This window comes from Ictidomys tridecemlineatus, chromosome 6 (genome assembly GCF_052094955.1).
Source record: "Ictidomys tridecemlineatus isolate mIctTri1 chromosome 6, mIctTri1.hap1, whole genome shotgun sequence".
Lineage (NCBI taxonomy): Eukaryota > Metazoa > Chordata > Mammalia > Rodentia > Sciuridae > Ictidomys > Ictidomys tridecemlineatus.
In genome coordinates, this window is record NC_135482.1 from 4,349,983 (window position 1) to 4,371,106 (window position 21,124).

Here is a 21,124-nt window from a genome sequence, read left to right on the forward strand (position 1 = left end):
GCGACCTGTGACTGTAGGTCCTTGTCACATGTGACTCCAGGACCCGTGTGACCACCTGGGTCTCAACACGGTGTCAGAGCCCAGAACACGGAGGGACCCACGGCTCAGGACGCCCCACACCTCGAGGCCGACCTGGGGACGGTGGGGGCACTCGCACCAGGATGGCCACTGCCCACAAGCCTGTCCCTCGCCGGCTCCCCCTGCCTCAGCCCTCTGCAGGGGACTGTCCTGGACACCACTGGTCCTCCCCAGCGACCCTTCGCCTTCCCACCAAACAAGAACCGACTTCCCCTGGAGGAGAAGCAGCCCCAGGAGCCACAGGGTGCCGCAGAGCCCTCAGGGCAGAGCCAGGGCACACTGTGCTCCCAGGAGCACAGCCGAGGGCTAGAGCAAGGAGCTGGAGAGTGGGATGGGCCAGGCTCTCTGTCCCATTGGCCTTCACCCAGAAAGAATGCAGGGTCCAGTTGTCCCCCATCTTAGCACCTCACAGAACCTGGAATGAAAGTCCCCAGGTCAGAGGAGCCAGAGAAGAAGAGAGCAGAGTGCAGTGCACAACCCGTGGGCTGGATCCAGCCTTACCTGAGGCCCGCCACCCGGCCTTTCAGTCAAGTGCACAGGGTACTCTGTTCTTAAGTCACTTAGAGCTAGATTTACGGTCATTTGCAAACGGAAGGAGTCTTTCCAACCCTCAAGGCTGGCCATGCCACAGGGTGCCCCCTCGAGCCCACCAGCTCCATAATAAAACCCCATCCGTCTCCGTGGTCCCCAGGGACTCTTAAGGAGCAGCCCCGCCCCCATCTGTCCAGCGGGGACTCCTGCACCTCCACATCCTCCCGCCACACAGCTGACCCAGGCCCTCCCTCAGGCCACTCCTCCACACCTGTGCCCGGCCGTCCCACCCACTGAGCTGCCCTTGACCTTGCATCAGCCCCCAGCCCACCCCCAGCCCACCCCTAGACTTGTCTGGGAAACCTTCTCCGCACGTCCACGTCGTGGACTGGACGTGGAATGTCCACCTGGCTCAGGTGTCGAAGGCTCGGTCCCCTGGCCAGCTCTGGAGGCCCACCCCCCTGTGCATGTGACCATCACAAACTCCTCCCCCGCTGGGCAGCCAGGGGGCCCCGCCTCCCTGCCCTGGGCCAGGTGCCCTCCACGAGCCCCGTCCTCGTCCCCTCTCAGAAGCGCCCAGGATGCGATTCCAGGACACACTCAGGAGGAAGGGCACGTGACCCCGGGGAGATGGCGCTGGGCGGGGAGCCTCAGTGGGCCAGGCCGGGCTGTGACGCTCTGTCCTCGCGCCTCCACCGCAGCCACTGACCCGGTGGAAGGAGGCCCCATTAAGACCCCATTAGCTGGCTGTCGTGGGTCACCAAGAGCCCAGTTACTGTGACGCGGCCACACAGGGTGGCCTCCAGACTCAAGGGGAGGGTCTGCTCCGTGATGAGGGCTGAAGGGCACGGGCAGCCCTCGGCCCTGGGCCAGCATCGGACCAGGACAGAGAGGCCTCCCAAAGCCGGAAACTCGGTCTCAACACCACGAGTTGCTTCAGTACAAAGATAAACAGGCAGCTGAGGCTCCGAGGCCGCGGTCAGACAGGAAGGACAGTCTTTTTCTTCCCGCTCTGTCCCCTGGGGATCAGAGAAAATGTTAGGACCACAGAAAAATGAACCGTCTGTGGGAAGAATAAGAAGAGAGGCTCCGGGTGCTGGGGAAACGGCAGGTGGAGGCCGTCTGTGGGAAGAATGAGAAGAGAGGCTCCGGGTGCTGGGGAAACGGCAGGTGGAGGCCGGGGTGCGGAGGCCGGGGTGCGAGGCTGACGTTACTGAACAGGGCTGGGGCTTCAGGGATCAGACAGTCACGTGGTCATTCAGACAGGAAGGTCCTCAGGGGCTGAGCTGTGGTCACACCTAAGGGAGGGCAGGTGCGGCCTCTAAGGAGCACCTGGGCTCGCCCGTCCAGCCCACAGGCCCAAGGAGTCGCCCGTCTACCAACAGCCCCTTCCAGTCCTCTGCTGCCTCCCCAGTCGACCCGCCCCCACGGCCTCACGCACTGCCCACCACCTGGCCCCGCCGACCTTTCTAGCACCTTCTGCTCACGATGACTGAACCTGCCCGACCCCACCGCAGAGCGTGGCCACCGTCCACCGTCCACCTGGGCCCTCCAGGGGCACCACGTCCTGCAGCTGCTGCCAGGGCCCCACAGGCACAAGTTCACTGTGACTTGTGCCACGTGCCCCACCCCAGTCCAGGGTGGCACCGGTCCTCGGGAAAGACCAGGGGTGCCTCGTCTCCTCCCCCCGCTCCAATAAGGGTCACTCGGTGGCCACCTGGACGCAGAGGAAGGCGTCTGTGCAGAAGAAGCCAGTGGCTGGTCCCTCGTCATGGGCTCCCACCTGTGTCACAGTGAGCCCTGGGCAGGTGATCAAGGTCACCCACTCGACCTGGGCTCCCCCGGGAGGAACCAAGCTGGTCCCAGGTCCCAAAGCTCAGCCGTGTGCAGAGCAGCCCCATCCAACACTGCTCTCCCAGGGCCGTGCCCAAGTCACCCGCTCTCCCAGTGCCCAAGGTCACCCGCTCTCCCAGGGCCGTGCCCAAGGTCACCCGCTCTGCAGGGTGTAAGCTGCTCACAAGGTGGGCATGGCCAAGCCTAGGCCACCTGGGTTTGCCACTGGCCACCACCACAGACTCCAAGGCCCCGGAACAGCAACTCTACAGAGAGCCCGCATGCCCTGGACAGGCCAGCGGCACAGCACACCTAGCACCAATTCCAGAAAGAGCAGGGCGTCCCAAGTCCCCAGCAGACGCACCCGAGGCCGGCCAGGAGAGGGAAGCAAGGGCCTGGGGAGCCACAGACCCCAGAGGGGAGAGGACGCGGGCAGCAGTGTGACCGCCGGGGGAGGCGCGGCTTCCTGGGGCTGAGGGCCGTGTGGGCCACTCCCCCCTGGCGCAGTGACTGGACACACCCTCAACAGTCCACGTCCACCTCCCATTGCCCCCGACCGCAGGCTCCAGGCCCAGGAAGCCTCATCTGGCCCTGAGCGTCCTCGGGCCAGGGTCCTCCAGCGCAGCCCTCTGCTCCCTTGACCAGGGAGGCCACCCGGTCACGTCCCCCCACGCTGTGGTGAGACTTCAAAGCGATTTCAACCACTGGACCCGGAAACCGGCCACGAGGTTACAGGAAGGGGAAAGGGTGTGGGGGAGCAGGGGGTCAGGGTGGGAGCCCACGGTCATCAAAAGGCCAAGGTCACCGTCACAGCCCCTCCGAGCCACTGCGGGAGCAGGAGAGGCCGGCGCCAGGCGGGAGACGTGGCCAGGAGCCAGTGCTGGGGCGGGAGCTGCGGGACTCCTGTTAATTAATCGGATCAGCCATGTCCTCAGGTGCCCAGGGAAGTCCAGAGCCTGCTCTGCTGAGAAAATAAGGAGATTAAGTCATTAGATCAGAAAAAATCGTAAATTAGAAAAAATGGACTCCGAGGAGCCCGGGCCTGGAAAGGTTCTCTGAGCAGGTGCCGGAAAGGCCGGAGGGCGGCGCCCTCTAGTGGCCGGTCTGCGCCTGCGGCGGCCAAGCCAGGCGGGCAGCAAACCCTCCGCCAGGGGAGAGCCGCCAGTGAGACCCAGCCACGGCCCAGGCGCTGGCCGCTCTGTCCCCACTCAGACACGCACAGAGACCACAGGACACTCCATCCAGCCCCGCCAGGCACAGACAGCTCCACCCATCCCGAATGGACACAGGACCTCTGCAGGGAACCCCAGGGAAGGGACGGGAGAGGCCTGCCGAGGTCCCTCCCTGCCCTGACCAGGGTGGCCCTCCACCCCCTGCACCGCCTCCCTGTCACGGCGCCCCCCAGGTGGAGGCCATCTTGCCCTGCTGCTGGAGGGTCCCTTCCTCTCCCTCTGTGTGGGCGACGCGTGGCCCCCAGCCCCGTGCCCGGGCTCCTGGCGAGATCCTGAACCTCCAGGTCTCCCTTCCTGGGCCTCTCTCCGTAACTCCCTGGACTTCTCCATCCTTTTTCCTCTCTGTGGCAGCTGGACAGTGTCCCCCCTGCAAAGATGTCCATGACCTGATCCCAGGAGCCCGGGCCTTCCATGGCACAAGGGGCCCAGCACGTGGTTAAGAAGGGCCCGGGGTGGCCGGGAGGCGGGTGGCCAGGGGTGGCCGGGAGGCGGGTGGCCCGTGGGCCGGGAGGCGGGTGGCCTGTGGGTCAGCAGTGGGCGGACGCAGGGCTGGGAGAAGCAGGAGCAGGACAGAAGCAGAGGGAGACGGAAGGGTGGGCCCTGGGGCTGGGAGGACAGAGGAGGCCCCTGGCCCCACGGAAGGGCCCTCGGGGAGTAGGGAGGGACAGGGACACAGAGCCTCCCGGAGCCTCAGGGAGGGGCTGCAGTCACCCAGCTGGACCTCTGCCCTCCAGCAGGGTAGGAGATGAGGTGCCAGTTTCAACCCTCGGGCTCCACGGGGACCTGCTTCCTTAGGGGAGGGGAGGGGGGGAGGGGAGCCCGCCTGCCCCCTGCTCCCTGCCCCTGCCCTCTGCCCCCGCCTGCCTTCCCCAGGGCCCAGCTCTCTGCTTCCTGGGGCAGCTGCTCCAGGTGGACCCGAGACACTACAGCAGTTATTGATACCGACGTGACCGGGCCACACAGGCAGAAGGGACCTTGATGGCAGGAAAGACAGGGCTGACCTACACAGTGGAGAACCACACGGTGTCCCCACGGCTGCTGCAGGTCACAGCCCCGTGACACAGAGCCAGGAGACGGACGTCTGAGCAAATCTGCAGAAATGCGTCTTTTTTATGTGCAGCATCAACAGCACAGTGTCCCCCGGGCAGGATGGGAAGCCACGTGTCCCCCAGGGCTTCCCAGGGTGGCTTAGCACCGCAGGTGGAGGCTGCCTGAGGGGGAGGCGGCCGGCTGTCCCCCGCTGTCCCCGGGCTGGCCGTGCGTGGGCTCTCAGAGCGGCCAAGGTGCTCACTGCTCATCTTTCCAGCCACACGTGTGCCCCACGAGCCGCGCCACGAGCCGCCCCGGGCCCTGGACCTTTGTGTCTCTGTTCTCAGGGGCACCTCCCTGGCCCACTGACCAGCCAGCACAGACGTCCCCTCCACCCCACGGCCCCCAGCAGCCGGGCCACCGGCTCCTCCCTGAGGATGGCGTCCAGGCACCGAAGTCAGAAAACACCAGCCAGAGGCCAGAGTCCCGGCCCTGGGCAGCCCCCGGGGGCTGAGGGCCGCAGAACCCTCCCTGTCTGTCCCAGAGGGGCCACAGGGCGTCCCTGAAGTTCACGTATCAGGGTCAGGAGGTGAGGCCTAGGAAGAGGTGACCAGGACACCTCTGCCCAGGTCAGGGCAGCGAGCCGGGAGGCTGCCGCAGAGCTGGAGCGTCCCCCTAAACCCAGGGACGGCACGGCTCCTGCACCAGCCAGAGTCCTTCAGGAGACACCGGCCACGGCTCAGGGCCCCGAGCGCCCAGAGGAGCAAGTCCTGCCTGGCCCACGAGCGTCCCTCCGGCCCCGGAAGAGCCCGAGCCTGGTCACCTCCTCACGCCTGTTATCGATGGACTTGTCCCTGAAGAGGGTCGGGAGGAGGCGCCCTCGGGCCCCACTGCCATCTCCTCGCCGCTCGGGTGCCAGGGAGCCCCTGGAGGGAGGCCACACACCTCCAAGGAGCCCGCCCGCAAGGAAGCTCCACCGGCAAAGTCGGCCCGTGAGCGAGCTCCTGGATGGAGGACGGGCTCCTGCTCGCCCACAGAGCCCTTTCCCCAAGGTCCCTGCCAGAGCACAGGAGGAACTGAACCATCCTCATCTCACCTGGTCCTCAGCAAGGCCCAGGGGCCAGCCTGGGACAACATCGAGACACTGACCAGAGAACCATGATCCTGGGAACTCCTGACTACCACCCCCGTATGCTGTGTGACCTCAGGCAGGTTAGTTGATCTCTCTGGGCTTCAGTTTCCTCAACTGTAACAGTTGTTAGGAGGATGCAGGAAACTTGGTTCACATCAGCCACACCCGTGTCCCCATCTCACAGGCACAATGGGGCACCAGGACCAGGGGTCAGTGCGCATAACGGACACTGAAAGTGACAGAGCGGGGCTCGCCCTAGGCCTTCCCAAGTCACAGCGCCTCCCACTGACTGCAGCTTCCCCAGAACAAGACAGCGGCCAAGACGGCCAGCTAAAGGGCAGGACGGGTCCAGGGATATGTCACCCAGGCACCCAGGACCCTTGCCCCTGGGCCTGGGCTGCCCAAGACCACATGGTGCTCCCACTAGCATGCCGTCACCTTCCTGGGAAAGGGTCAGTCCGGGGTCCCTTCTTTAAATCACCCCCCCACCCCCGCACACAGAGGGGACCGAGGCTGGCCCGGGTCACCTCGGCTGAAAACCAGAAGAAAAACACGCAACTCACTGGCGGGCGCGGCTGCAGGGTGTCAGGGACGCTGCAGGACTCCGGGGACAGGCGGGTGGCAGCGGGAGTCGGCAGGGCGGGCGGGCACACATGGCCATATATGGACCGACCACCGTGACTTGCAACCCAAGGAGGCCCGGGGGGCGGAGAGGAAGGCGGCCAGCGATAGGCCCTGCTGGCCACAGCGGGCGGCAGGATGCTCCCGGGAGGACCCACAGCCCAGGGGAAGGCGGCAGGGCCACCTCGGGCCACCGGAGACACACCTGGCTGGGGGGCACCTGAGCTGAGCTGGGCTCCAGCCGCCCGCCAGGGCTGGCCGGGGCAGCCAAGCAGGAGGAGCCCGCCTGGCAGGGGTCGGGCCTCGCCCCAGCAGCCACAGCCCAGCCGCGTCCCCAGGTTGTCAAGCACAGGGAACAGCCAACACACTCGGCTGAACACTGTCACCCGGTTTCCATGACGACAGAAACCAAACACCAGAAACAGAAAGGAGCCAAGCGGAGCAGTCCCAGGGCTCATTCACAAAAGAAGCTTCTGGAAAGGGGAGCAGGCGGGGGCGGGGGCAGCACTGTCAGCCGGGCGTGCACCCGCGCCTCCTGTCCTGGGCACTGGGCACCTGGGCTTCGCGGCCACCACTGGCCAGGCAGACCTGCGCCTGCGGAGCAGCTGACGAGGAGACCAGGCCAGGCACCCAGGAGGACACCGGGTCTCGCTGATGTGATCCCCACGGCCGGATCCCTGAGCCACAGGCCAGGTCCTCGGCTGCGCTCTGCAGCCCCCTGTGGCAGTGACACCCAGACCTGGCCACCTCCCCGCCCGCCTCCCGGGAACACGGGACTCTTGGTGCCGAGACTGAACTGGGCACCTCACCTGGCCGAGCACCAACCCTGCGCAGAGCCTCGCCCAGGGTGAAGGAGGAGAAGGACGACGCTCAGCCGAGGAGAGTCCAGCGTGTGAGCGCAGCAACCAGGGACACACACGTTCATGGGGTCAGCACTGCGCGGCCGCACGGCGTCTCCGGCTCGCGGTGCAGCGGGTGTTCGCGCCAGCATCGCAGCAGGCCCTGCGCTCGCCCTGCGCAGGGGGGCGGGGGCCACGGCAGTGTCTCAGCCCCATGGTGACGTGAGGAGGCCAACGCCCAGAGGGCAGTCGGGCGAGGCCCAGAACCTCCCCAGGGCACAGGCCTGCGCCGCCCCGAGGCCCCGGGCCTTGTCCCTGGCGGCCATCTGTGGTGCTGCTGCGCTGCCCATCAAGGCCCAGGTTTGCTTCAGCGGGGAGCAAGCCAGCTGCCCACGGGAGGCCCCGTCCTGCGGCAGAGGCTCTGGGCAGGGGCTTGAAGCCCCGGCCACACCAGGCCAGGGCCAGTGGGGAGGCGCCCCCAGTCACCTGGCAGCCGCTCTACTGCATGCCCAGGAGGCACGCCAGGGTCACCCAGGTGGAGATGAGGCCTGGCAGCTCTGGCACGCCCAGCTGACCCAGGCCCCGGAACCGCTCCACTGGGAAGGGGAATCCAAGGCCCCGAGGGCCTGCGGCGCTCAACAGCCTGCGTGGGCGCACAGAGGGCACATTCTCAGCCCCCAGCGCTGCTCCCAGGGACACCACCAAGGACAGGGCAGGACAGCTCAGCGGCTCTGCATCTGCGACGTCAGCCAAGCAGAGGCCAGGGCCAGGGGGACCCGGGTCTCCGGCACAGAGGGTCGGGCACAGCGGGACCCAGCAGGCTTCAGGGGGAGGGGCGGCGAGCACCAGCCTGGTGACAGCAGGCCGGGTGGCCTCTGGGACACCTGGGCCCGGCCATCTGATCTAGGGCACTGACGTGGCCCCGAACCCGGGCGCCTCTCCGTCCGGCGTCGCTGGAGCCCGGGTGCGAGGTGAGGACAAGGTCCCTCCTCCAGGAGCTTGTGTCAGGGTGGCGCTGACTGCCAGGTGGGGGGCCTCTGATGGGGCCCATCCTTGTCACAGAACCCGCTAAAAACCAGAGAAGTGTGAGTTCCGCCTTCCCACTGGGTGTTCCGCTGAGCCCGAGGGGACCCTCCGTCCACCCTGGGCTCCTCCCCAGCCGTCACAGACGAGCTGCCAGCTGAAGACTCCAGAGAGAGGGACGCTGGGGTGGGACAGATCCTGCAGTAGCTGCCTGCCCGGCACACAGTAGGGACTCAGAAAATGCTCGCTGTCTTGCTGTTTTCATTTCTCTTTAGCAGCTTTTAAGAAAGATCAAGGGCTCCCTGTAGAAGGACGGGAGGAAGTGACCCAGACGATCTTCCCAGACGACTTCCGAGAATGACCCCCTGGCTGCCCACAGAGGGGACCTGGATGTCCTCTGGGACTGTCCCTCTTGGGCCCCGGGAGACGTGGCAGAGGATTAAATCTCCCACAAGGCACCCGGGGGAGAGGGCCGGGCTCCGGGGCAGGCCCCCCCACAGCCGCAGCCGGGTGGACCCCACGCGCTCCAGGGGCCTGGCCTGCGCCACCCAGTGACTCCAGCGAACGCCATTTCCTGTCCACAAACCCCAGTGTCACGCGGCCAGTCAAACCCAGGAAACGGAGGGAAGGGCAAGCCGCGGGGCCCCACTCCGAGCACCCAGCTCTGCGGTGACCCGCAGTGTGACCTGCCCCTTCCTCAGGGTCGTACGTCTGCGGGCTCCCTTCTGAGGCTTCAGAATGTTCCGGAAACCGCGGGCCGCTCAGAGGCGAGTCCACGGGCAGCTCCCGCCTCCCTCCTGCCGTCTCACGTGGAGCCCCCCCCCCCCGCCGGGCGCTGCTGCCCCAGGTCACACAAACTGCCCACAGAAGGTGTCACAGGAAAAGGGACCCGGGACAGTGGCTGGGAAGGAGGCCACCAAGAAGACGGCCCTGCGGACGAGGGCCTGGGCTCGGGCAGGAAGGAGACCGTGACGTGCCTGGCCTCACCTCTGTCCCCAGGTGGCCGAACAGCGGGACCTTCTGCCCTGGGCGCTGGAACTGCCCCTCCACTGGCCCCCGGCCCCTCCACACGAGGTCCAGCAGGGCCAGTGAGAAGGCCCCTGACCCCACAGGAGCTCTGCGGAAGAGGGCGCCTCGCCTCTGGGCCTCTGGGCCTCTGGGGGCCACTCTGGTCCACCCAAGGCCTCAAACCCCACCCCCACCCCGACCAGGCCCAGAAAGCAGGGTCAGCCTGGGATGTGACCTGGAATGTGTCCAGAGCTCATCGCCTGGGAATGGGCCTGAGCTGCTGGCCAACGGCTGCTGTTCACATGACCTTGAGCCAGTGCCCCGACCTTGAACAGGTGTACCCACCTTACCAAGCAGGCCACCGAATGGCCCGCAGGCCAGCAGTGACCACCACACACGCCTGTGGGTGGGAGCCTGACCACACATCACCCTGCCACCACCCCGTCACCACCCTTAACCAGGACGCTGGGGCAGGCACCGGCACAGACGCAGCCGAGGCCTGGACACCAGGAGAAGCACACGTGTGGGTCTCGCCCGGCGCCTGCCTGGAGCGCCTAACACCACGGTCATCTCTGGCGGTAAAGAGCGAGGACAGGCTTTGACCCTGGCTCCCGGCCCAGAGCTCCTACTCCCTTGGACTTCCTGGGAGATACGAGTGTCTCAGTTCTGATAGGGTGACCCTAGAGGGAGGCGAGACGGAAAGACCAACCGTAGCCGGGCACAGTGGCCACGCCTGTCATCCAGCTCCTCAGGAGGCTGAGGCAGGAGGATCGCAAGTTCAAGGCCAGCCTCAGCAACTTCATGAGGCCCTGTCTCGAAATACACGAAGGTCTGGCCGGGGAGGCAGCTCAGAGCAGGCCTGAGTTCGAATCCCAGCACCGCCAAACGGATAAACCAAGCCCCGAGCGAAGCCAGGAGCCGTGGGCCGCCTACACAGCGCTCTCTGCTCCCGGACCAGAGGGGCTGGAAACGGACAGGCCTCCTTAGAAACCCCCGAATGGTGGGTTCAGGGAGCCTCCTGTTGACAAGGGGACCCACCCTCACTGCGGGGACAGAGCTCCCGAGTGGGACCTGCCCTGTGCACCTCCGCGGCTGGCCGCTCCGCGTGCCCACGTCCTCTGTGAAAGGGCCAGGAGCCTGGCATCTCCCTGACCGTCCGGCAAACTCACTGCCCCCCGGGGGCTGGGGACCCCACCCACAGCAGTCAGCGGGAGGCACCAGCTGGATCCCGCCACTGGGCAGCAAGGGTGGGCCGAGCCCCTGCCTCCGGGGTGCCATCCGACGCGGGCTGCAGCAGTGGACTCGGGTGGCGGGTGTGAGAGCCGCTTGTGTGTGGGGGACGCCTGGTGTCACAGGGCGTGGTGTGAGGGGGGTTCCCCCCACAGGGCTCCATCAGGAGCCGTCGACCCGCCTGTCAGAGTCAGCGTTGGCTGATCTGCCCACCCGCCCCAGAGTGTGACCCCCGAAGGTGACACCAGGAGGTGGTCACTCGCGGGCGGGCTGGGCGAGGCCAGGGTCCGAGCGTCCTGGCACCAGCCGGCTCCTCTGTGAGCAAGTGCCCCCCACAGCCTGCACAGAGCCCCGTTTCCAGACTTCTGTGCCGTTCACCGTGACCTTGTTCCTTAAGACGGCTGCAGTGCGAGGACATACGGACGGCTCCCAGGCACAGGAGGCCAGAGGAGGGGCCGAGGGGAGACCCAGGGGAGGCCGAGGGGAGCCCTGGGGCAGGTCAGAGGCCTCTGGGGGGTTACGGGGCTGCTGCAGCTGCGGGCCAGGAGCTGGAGGCCCGTAAACCAGCGGTGTCTATTATGAAGTGTGTGATGGAGGCGCGAAGAGCAGGGTCTTGATGGATCTGCTGTCGAGAGCACAGACAGAGGCCCCGGCTGCTGCGAGCTCCCGGAGCCGTGGCGTGGCGTGGCGTGGACTCGCTTGGCGGTAGCCATGACGTCACAGAAACAGGCACAGGGTGGGGAGACCCCGCGGGGCCGAGGGGAAGGGGCTGGACCCCAGCCCACTGGGCCTACCCCGAACGCCTCTCCTGTCGTCCCACTTGGCCACCGTCAGACTGGAGCGCCCCGAGAACTCAGGTGTGTTCCAAGCAGCCTGGGCACCAGGGCCTACCAGCCAAGTGACCAGATGACCAGGGCCCGGCGAAGCCCACCAGGTGCCACTCACACAAGCTCTAGCTTTTACCACCGCTGCTCCTCCAGGCGCTCCGAGGTTCCCCGCGGGAAGCGGGTCCCATCACCCTGATCTGGGGACCAGGGGACGCTCCTGTGACACGCGCCAGGAAACCCTAACACAAGACGCCCCGCTGATTTCTGAATGTCCTTCCCCTTCCCAAAATAGGTGAGGCCACTTCTTCAGATGACAAGCAGAGGAAGAGACTTGGGCATGTCACATCCGCCCCTCCGTCATGCCAGGCACACGCTCGGGCAGGATGACAAGCACTATTTAAAGCCAGACGCCAGCAGACGGTGCCTGTTTGATGACACACCTCCCACACCTGTCAAACAGGTCCCCCGGGCGCCGGGAGGGAGATGTTCCCAGCCCCTTTTCTGAGCCCGTCGACAGCGAGTCCCCGATACCCACCTCCTGTGGCCACGGGCATCTCTCCAAGAACAAGGCGGGATCCCACGCTGCTCGTTCAACCTCCCGGGGCTGACGGGGAGCGGCCTTATTTTAAGGGAGAACATGTCACAAAAATTGCTATTTACCTTATGGCTGAAAAGTGATGTTGAATAAAAGACACTTCGGAAGGAACCGGAAAGGGCTTGTTGGGGCGCGAACTGAGGGCACCCCCCCCACAGCAGCCTCGCGGCCTTCTCCCACCAAAGGAGGACAGGGCCTCCGCTCCCCCCTCACCCCCCGCCCCCTGCACGCTCCGAGCCGCCTTCCGCCAGATCACACACCATGAGCTCTGCTCCGACTGCGGGTCCCCCCATGAAGACGAGAGCAGCAGGTTTCAGGCACTGAGCCGTGTCCCCCAGAATCCGAATTGGAAACAGGGTCTTTGCACGTGAGCTCGGATGAGATGGTCCTGGACCAGGGAGGGGGCTGGGTGCCAACACAGAGGGAAGGAGGCCATGGGGAGGGGGGGGCACCTGGGGACGCCGGGTGACAGGGGAGACAGGGACGGGCTTCCTGCAAGCGTTGCAGCAGAAGGGCTGCTGGAAGGCTCCCGGGGCCCTCAGCAGAGCGGCCCGTGGACGCCCGGACGTGGACCCCCAGCCGTAGACGTTCCCACTGCAGCCAGTGATCTGGGGACCCTGTCCCCGCAGCCCTGGGAGGCACGAGAGTGTGCAGAGTCACTACTGCAGCAGCCCAGTCTGGCGGGGGGTTCGTGTCCCCCGCCCAGGGTACAAGCCAGGCAGGCGGTGAGCAGGACGGCGAGGTGGGCCCGGCCTCATCAGGCTAATGGCAAAGCTCCCGCCACCACAGGCGCTGGATCCCTGCCCCCGTTCTGTCCCTCCTCTGATCCCCCCACGCCAGGAGCACCACCCACAGTGGCTCCCCAGGACCCAAGCCTCTGGGGTCAGGGCTGAGTCTCCCTTGGTCTCTCTAGACTCTGACCCCGCCTGCAGGCCTCTGGGGCTGGATGGACGCCTCTGGCTCCCCCACCGGGGCCAAGGCTGACCCAGGACCCAGCTGCTCGGCCTGCACCTCTGACTTATCCATGCGCCTCCGAGCTGTGCCAGGCGGGCCACCCGGGCCGGTCTGCTCCCAGTGCTGCCCAGTGCAGGCTGCAAGGCCTGAAGGCTGCAGGACAGTCCTGCCAAGGTCACTGAGGTCTGGGACAGCTCCCAGCACACGGGGCACCAGCTCTCCCTGGGCCGGAATCCAGCGTGGAGCCTTCTCTTCTGTCTCCGGAGTTTTGCAAACACACGAGTTATTTTTAGCAGCTGTTCGGGCTCCACAGTCACTTCATTAGTTTTAGAATCAAATAATCCCATTATATACGACTCGATCAGCTCATGAAATTATCATTCATGCTACAAATATTTACTGAGCACGCCGCTGTGTGCGGGATCCTGCCCGGGACATTACTTAAAAAAGTCATTTATTTAGCTAATGATCATAAATCCTCTAATTTAATTTACTCTTAAATGTGTTTAATTTTCCCGCAAATGGAACCACACACTTGCGAGCCAAGCATCTGTGCCAGCTCGAGATGAGCAAGGAAGAGAGGCGGGAATCCAGCACCCGAGCCCCTCAGGCCAGGCCCAGCCCCGGTTCTCACTCAAACCCTGGACCAACGCGAAGGGGCAAGAGCCGCCTTCTGAGAACTCGGCCACCAATTTCTAACAGAACTCATGCTACGGCTTCTCAGAGTATCCTAGAAACAGGGCCGACGGCCGCGCAAACTCACAGCCGCTCAGAGTCAGGTGGGAATGGGGCTTCCTGTGCCTCCTGGGCCCGCAGAGCGACCGTCCATGGCCGCCCAGCTCTGTCCACTTCAGGCCAGCACTCCCACCCCCCGGCCCCGGGCTGGCGGAGCCCGTGGAGGCTGCTTCATCTCCACCTGGACCTTCAGATGTCCCTCTCAGCCTCACTGGTGGGAGAAGCCCCAAGGTGACCGGCAGAGCAAGGCCGTGCAGAGGACAAGGCCCGGTGGCTGCCTCAGCCCTGGACCTGGGCCGTGGCGGCGGCGTCCTCCGGCCGTCCTGAAGCTGGGGCTGAGGTCAGCTGTGAGCAGGGCCGAGCCCCTGGACGCTCTGGGTCCTGCACGTCACCTCTGTCTCCGTGTTTGCGGGGAGCGCTCCCCACAGGCGCCTGGCCCCAGGGCCCTCCATTCTCTGAGGACACCTCACGTTGTGTGGGCAGGTCCCTCCCTCCAGGTGACCCACCTCCTGTCACCCTTAACCACATCTGAGAGACCCTAGTCACCCAAGGTCACACCACAGGCCGGGGTCGGTCAGGACATGCATCTGGAACACAGCTCCACCCCCAGAGGGGGCCTCCACTGCCCTCTCGGGCTGAGGCACGACCCTCTCCTGGCCACCGTGAGCAAGCGCTTCCTGGCACAAGCACCACGCGTTCAGTGCTGCACACAGTACTCCTCCCAGGAGGAAGGGCCGGGGGGTTGGTGAGGTCCCCTCCCCTGCGGGGCAGGTGAGCCCTCCACAGCCTCACCCCTCGGTGCAGCCCCCTGCTGGTCACTCCCAGGTACTGTGGAGGCTGGGCCTGGAGGGCTTCGCTGGAGGCCAGACCAGCACCCGGCGATGGTGTCCCGGGCTGTACATGGCGGCGGCCTTCTCACTTCATGATTAACCCCCGGCGCCTGTACACAGACCGGGTGCTCCCTGCCCCTGGACTTGGCAGCAGGCTCCAGGCACAGGGCGCTGGCTACCTGGCGGATGGGGCCTTCCCACCGAGGCCGAGGGATTCTGATGGCCGTCACAGCAGATCTGTGCTCTGACCCAGCGCAGAGGGAAGCCAGCAGAGCTTCCGGGACCCCACGACGCGATCAGACAACGTGAGCCAGAGGACGGCCCCTGGAAGCGGGGTGGGTGGGGCACAGGGGGAAGTCCGCCCAGGCCAGCCCAGCCTGGCTCCCACTGTCACACCTCTGTCTCCTCCCACCTGCAGTCCGGGGACGGCTAGGCCTCACCTGACGCCTACACTTCCTCCCACGTGGCCGAATTTAATCCTTCCCACCACCCTGAGGTAGGTAAGGGAGGTCCAGAGATGGGGGAGGCCGAGCCCAGCCCCAGGTCACCACGCAATGGGACACAAGTGGCTCCAGCCCTGTCCCTAGACGGAGTCGCTCAGCAGCGAGCGCAGCACAGAGTGGGCGTCGGCTGCTGGGATTTCTGTAGGACGACAGTTCACAGGAGGAAGGAAGATGGAAAACGTGCCTCCAACCTGTGCGTGGAGACCACCCGGAGCAGGGTCGGGAACCCTGGGCCCAGCCTGCTGCGGGCTGTGTGTGGACAGAGCTTCCTGGGGACATGGCGGCGCCCTTGGATTCTGTATTTTCTGGCTACTCAGGGGCAGGGACTGCCTCACAAAGATGACAACATTCACTCCCGGCCCTCGGCAGTGAGGATCTGCGACCAGGGCTGAGGCGCAGGGGGCTGTCTGGCTGAGACTGAGGCCTGCGTCTAGGGAGGCCTGAGCACACGTGGGGCAGCGCCAGGCTGGACCGACCAGGTGGCCGGCCACCACATGCTCCACCAGCGGCCGCTTGTCCCTCAGGGGTCCCAGGGCAGAGGCGTGCCCTGCAGGACTTCCCAGGAGGGCCGCTCAGCTCCGTGTCTGCTGGGCCACGAAGGCAGGATCCCCGGCGCTACACTTGACCCATTTCCACTTTGTTACAGTCACGTGTCGGGTTCCCATGGTTACCGCCCAAACGTCGGAGCCGCCTCTGTCCCCGAACGCTTCCCAGGGCTTCGGTGTGGTCCTGAGCAGCTCCCCACGAGGGAGGCACATCTGACAGATGGGAAAGGCAGCGGGCCCAGGCGGGTGACAGGTGTCAAGTGCAGCCTGAGGCCGGGGCACATCAGGTGTCACCCAGTCCGCTGCGAGAAGCGGGGTGCTGGGCAAGACAGCCCGGCTTCTGAGCGGCATCTGGGGACGGGGTCATGATGGCGCCCCCCACGGGGCTGTCGGGGGGCACTGAGGACGGTGCCGGCTCCGAGGATGCACTCGGCACCTGTCGACCATAGAGGGGGGAAGGAAAAGGACCCCGAGGCTCCCACAAGCAGACCTGGCCCCAGGCTCCAAGTCTCCTGCGCCCCCCCACGCTCTTCCCAAATCAGCAGAGGGAGATAAGCTGGCAGGGCCCCCAGGGCTCCCAGCAAGTCCTCAGGAACCTTCCCCAGTGGGCACACCACCCGCTACCACCACCAGAAAAGGTGCCCACAGCGCCCCTTGTCATCCGGCCCCTGGGCCACGCAGGGAGTCACGGCCATCAAGACCAGCCTGATGACCACCATCGGCCCCCCACTGCCCCGGCTCTGGACCTCTATCAGATGAGCTGGTGGCTGCTTGGGACCCACTGTGACCCACCTCAGGACTCACTGCAGGCAGCATGCCCAGCAGGGGCACGTCCCGCGGGGCTCAGTGACATCCACGGCGGGCGAGGCGAATGGCCAGCCCCACACCAGCTCTCCTAGCACCGGGCCGCAGCTCTGATGTGCTGAGGGTCGTGCCCCAGGTGGCGGGCTCCTAGCCTCTGGGAGAAGTGGGCAGCACAGGACCCTGCAGGGCAGAACGCGGCGACGGCCCAGCCCAGTGACAATGACACAGGCAACCATTCCTTCACCACAGCATCGAGACGTGAACCCTAGGATGAGCCCACCCAGGCAGGCAAACCCGCACCCCAAAACCTGTGCACATGGCTGAAGGGAATCAGAGAAGGCTAAACAGTGCAGACAGCCCACGCGCTTGGACCAGGAGGCCTGGCATTGTGCGTTGTGAGAGGACAACACAACCTTCAAGTTCAGCACAAACTACCGACATCCCAAGGGCAGATTTTACAGAAATGGAAACACTCACCCTAAAATTCCTAGGGAACCCACAGGATCATAAAATGCCAAAACCATCATGGTGACAGGACAGTGGGCACTCGTGTAGACAGACACACAGACCAGCGGAGAGAATTCAGAGTCCAGAAACAACCCACACAGCAGAGGTGCCAGGGCACTCAAGGGGACCGCACCGTGGCCAGCAGGACCGCTGCCCACCAGTCCCAGGGCAGGGCCCGGCTCCAGCAGGCCCATTCCGTGGTGCCCACCCTCCGACAGGCACCTGCTCTCAGGGAGGCCCAGTAAAGAAGCTGAGTGGCCCCAGACCTGGAGGACTGGTTACTGCAGCGACTGCGTGACTAGACGCGGCACTGAGACCCAGGCCCAGCAGGAGTGTCCCCAAGCTCACAGGCCCCTCCACGGCCAGCTCAGGTGTCCTCTTCACCATGCTCCAAGCAACACTTAAAACCAGCGTCTTGACCCTGGGGGCCATAAGACTGGTTTAGGGAGCTGTGGCCGCGCGTTTCTTTAATGCCAAGGGACAGTGGCAGCAACCCAGCGTCCTTCCCTGGCGGTGAGATGTCACTGTGGGAAGCTGGAGATCCACACGCAGGTGGGTGAGCGGGTGTTCATGAAGTGGGGGGGGTCGTTGTTGCTGCTGTGACTCCCCGTGAACAACACCCAGCCCGGCCTCTGCCCAGCACCATAAGGCTGACTGCTGTCCCCACTGCAGGGACAGTCACATGAAGAGGCAGAGAAGAAAGAAAGCTGCACAGGGCCACGTGGTCTCCATCCCGTCCTCACCCCAGGCTAAGAAAAGGAGGCGCTCCGAGCCGGACCTCAGAGCACCCAGAATCGCTGCACCCCGCCCCCCAGCTTCACTGAGAAAGAATTCGCAGTCCGTGCAGTTTTGCCCTTGAAGGTGCACGGTTCAGTGAGTCTGAGGCACTGATAAGAGTCGGGCAGCCTTTACTAGGATCTACCCAGGACATCTGCACCTACCCCAAATGAAACCCTGTCCCCACCCTGCAGCCCTCCCCAGCCCCCAGCCCCCGGCCACCCGGGATCTGCCGACCCTGAGCATTTGTGTGCGAGCTGACGTTCCAGGAGAATGGGGGACCACACGCACTCCCATTCATCGCCAGCGCACCTTGGGCTGCACCATTAGAAACAGGACGCGAGGGTGCGGCACAGCTCGCCCGCTCCCACTCTGGTTCTGACAGGCCGACAAGAAGGCATGTGGCCAGTCTCCAGTGACTGCGACCAACGGCAAGTCCTCACGGATGCAGGGACGCGGGACACCACAGAGCCCTTCTCTTGTAGTCTAGGTGTCCCAGGTCCAGATGGGGACTCGAGGGCGAGACTGAAACGTCAGCAGGGCCAGGTCCTTCCAGAAGCTCCAGGTGGGGTGCACTTCCTGTGTCTCCAGCTCCCACAGCGCACACCCCTCGCTCAAGGCCCACGTCACCCCAACGTCTCTTTCAGCACCTCTCTGTGACCGTGGCCCCCCGACTCCCTCTAATAGGGGCCCTCCCACAGCCAGGGGTGCAGCTGGAGTGGAGCCTTCTCCAGACACACAGGCCCTGGGGACCGTCCCCATCACTGCAAATCAAACGCCACCTGGTGAGGACCTGGGCCCCCCGACAGCCAGGCTGATCCCCCATCTCCAGACCCTCAGCCTCGTCACACCTGCGAGGTCCCCTGACCACGTAGGGTGACGCGAGTCCTAATTCCAGGCGTGGGTGTAGACGCCTGGGGTCTGCCGTGCCACCGTTTTGCTGATGCATCTCAAGGTCACAGGCCCTGGTCCCCATTCCCCTGAGCAGGCACCTCACCAGCCAGAGTTGTGACCAGTAGGTGTCTGGCCAGGGCCCTCGTCACCAGGCAGAGTTGTGACCAGTAGGTGTCTGGCCAGGGCCCTCGTCACCAGGCAGAGTTGTGACCAGTAGGTGTCTGGCCAGGGCCCTCATTCAGGGCTTGAACAGGCTCAGAAGTCACTACATCGTTTTGTTTAATAACTTGATTCTTCCCTAATGACCATAAGAAACAAGTGCCCTTTTCAGAAGAGGAAACTGAGGCACAGGGCAGGGTCAGAGCCCAGGGCTCACACCCCGCAGCCTGGCCCAGGAGGGGTGCTCCTGGCCACCATGCAGACCACATGGCCACTCAAGTGGCCGGGATGGTCCTTATCACAGTCCCCAGAGAAACGGGAACAGAGCAGACCTGGGGACGGGCTGGCAGGAGACAGGCGCAGGCCAACGGACTCACAAAGAAGCTCACAGACGTGACCTGCAGGTGGACAGAGGCCCTGCCCACGGAGGCTGCGCCTGTCCACCCTGGGGAAGCAGAAAGGCGCTGCAAAGGGTCAGTGAGGTGAGACCTCCCAGCCACCGAGACCACAGATCCCACAGGAAGTGAAGGAAGGGGGAGCGGAGCCCAGGGCTGGGGCTGGACAGGCTGGACAGACGGCCAGGGGGCATCCAGACGTGGTCCCAGGACAGCGTAAAGCCACAGGGCTGAGTCTTGGGTCTATAGCGCCCAGGAGACCCGTCAGCACAGACTGGATCTAACGGCTCCTCCGGGGTGTCCTGCTCTGGGACACAGAGTGGCTCCAAAGCCAGGAACACGGTGGCTTCAGCAGGTGCCAGCGGGGACCGGGGACTCCAGCTGAGTGTGTCTTCCCGTGGCAATGGAGAGCGGCCCTGGACGGAAGCCCGCTGTGGGCGCTCTCAGCTCCCCCAGAAGATGGCGAACTCCCCAGCCGCGAAGGAAACGAGGTCAAGTCACGGAGAGCTCAGAGGACAGAGCTCAGAGTGGACTGCCCTGGCCCAGGCCCACTTCTCGTCTTCCCTCCTTCCCAGGGGCTTGCAGGGGGACAAGCCACGCAGGACTCTCCTGGAGGGCAACGTTGCTTTTAGAAGAGGGAGAAGAAGACACTTTCAGTTACACTTTGGGAAGATGTCCCTCACGTCCTTTGATATCAAAAACAAGTTACAAAGCCCCATGCGTCGGAGGCGGGGCCCAGGCCTCCTCCTGCGGGGGGGGGGGGGGGGGGGGGACGGACTCGGACGACACTCTACCCACAGAGCCAAGGCAGTGGCCTGGGGCTGTCAGCTCCCTGCAGGAACCTGAGAAGCAGGACCAACCCAGGGACCTGGCTGCTCGGAAAGGCAGCTGGTCCGGGAGCTGGGGCTCAGCAGCGGCGAAGGCCCGGCCTTCCGGAGTCTGTGCCCTCTTGAACTTTTTCTTAACTTCACCTTTAAGTCTTTGGAATCACAAATTCTCAAATGCACAACCTGCCAAAAGAACAGGCTGACGCCTCAAAAGAATCAGCTGTAGATGGAGCTCCCGGGGAGCCCCCCTTACTGAGAGGTTCTGGGCGACGGCAAGTCAGGGTCAGACCCCAAGATCAAGGGCCCCGCCGCTCTCTGCCAGCTGCGCCCGTGCTCAGAAGCTCAGAGAAGCACAGGGCCGACCCCCAACACTCACGCCAAGAAACTGCTCAGGTTCCTGAGTTCTCAGACTCCTTACGCTGGCTGGGAAGCCGGCAGACACCCAGGGGACGGACGGCAGGGCCTCCCGCTGCCCTCCTGGGTGGCCACATCTCAGCCTCACCTGCGGCTCTGCGATGGCTCCACAGCAGTGACTTCAGAACCCGGGGCAGTGCTTCCTGGTCACCAGGGCGGTCAGGAGGGCCTGTGAGCAGTTAGGATGCCGGCATTCCCCAAGGCAAATACTTTAAAATGGCTACCGAGCGCTAACCAGCTACCGCAGGGGACCCAGTGGGAGGAGGTGGCTGAAATGACCCAAGGGCAGCATGGAAGAGCGTCTGCTCCAGATGCCAAGCACACAGAAGTCGGCCCTCCCCACTCTCTGGTGCCCTGTCCCCACTCTCTGGTGCCCTGTCCCCCGGTCCCAGCATCCTTCTCCCCTGGGCCCAGACAGAGCTTCAGAACCCTCTCGACCCAGGGTCAGGGGGTCATTGTAGAAATGGAGCTGGGTTTGCTCTCAGCTTGGAACCAGCTGACCACTTCAGCTCTTCACTGGCCATCCCTGGACACCCTCGCTCGTGCATGTGACACCTGCCCATGTTTGCCCATGTCACCAGGGAGGACAGGAGCCCCACTGCCTGGGTGTGTGCCGTCCTGCGGCCCAGACAGATGGCCTCTGTGGAGCTGCCTGCCACAGCCTTCAGTCATTCCTGGGGTGCCGGGTGCCCAAGAGCCGGGGGACGCTGGGAACTCCTGCTGGTCCCACTTTTCCTTTGCACCAGGAGGAACCCTAACTCAGGGAACAGTGTCCCTGAGAGGACCCTCAACGAAGCCGCGG

General features: G+C 64.8%; 1 long non-coding RNA gene across 1 annotated transcript; it reads left to right on the forward strand.

Annotated features, from left to right (window-relative positions):
* The first annotated feature begins 2,981 nt into the window (after positions 1-2,981).
* Positions 2,982-12,089, forward strand: LOC144378475 (uncharacterized). Its single transcript, XR_013440169.1, has 2 exons — positions 2,982-3,170; positions 11,676-12,089. It is a non-coding gene; the product is annotated as an uncharacterized LOC144378475 (long non-coding RNA).
* The last annotated feature ends 9,035 nt before the right edge of the window (positions 12,090-21,124 follow it).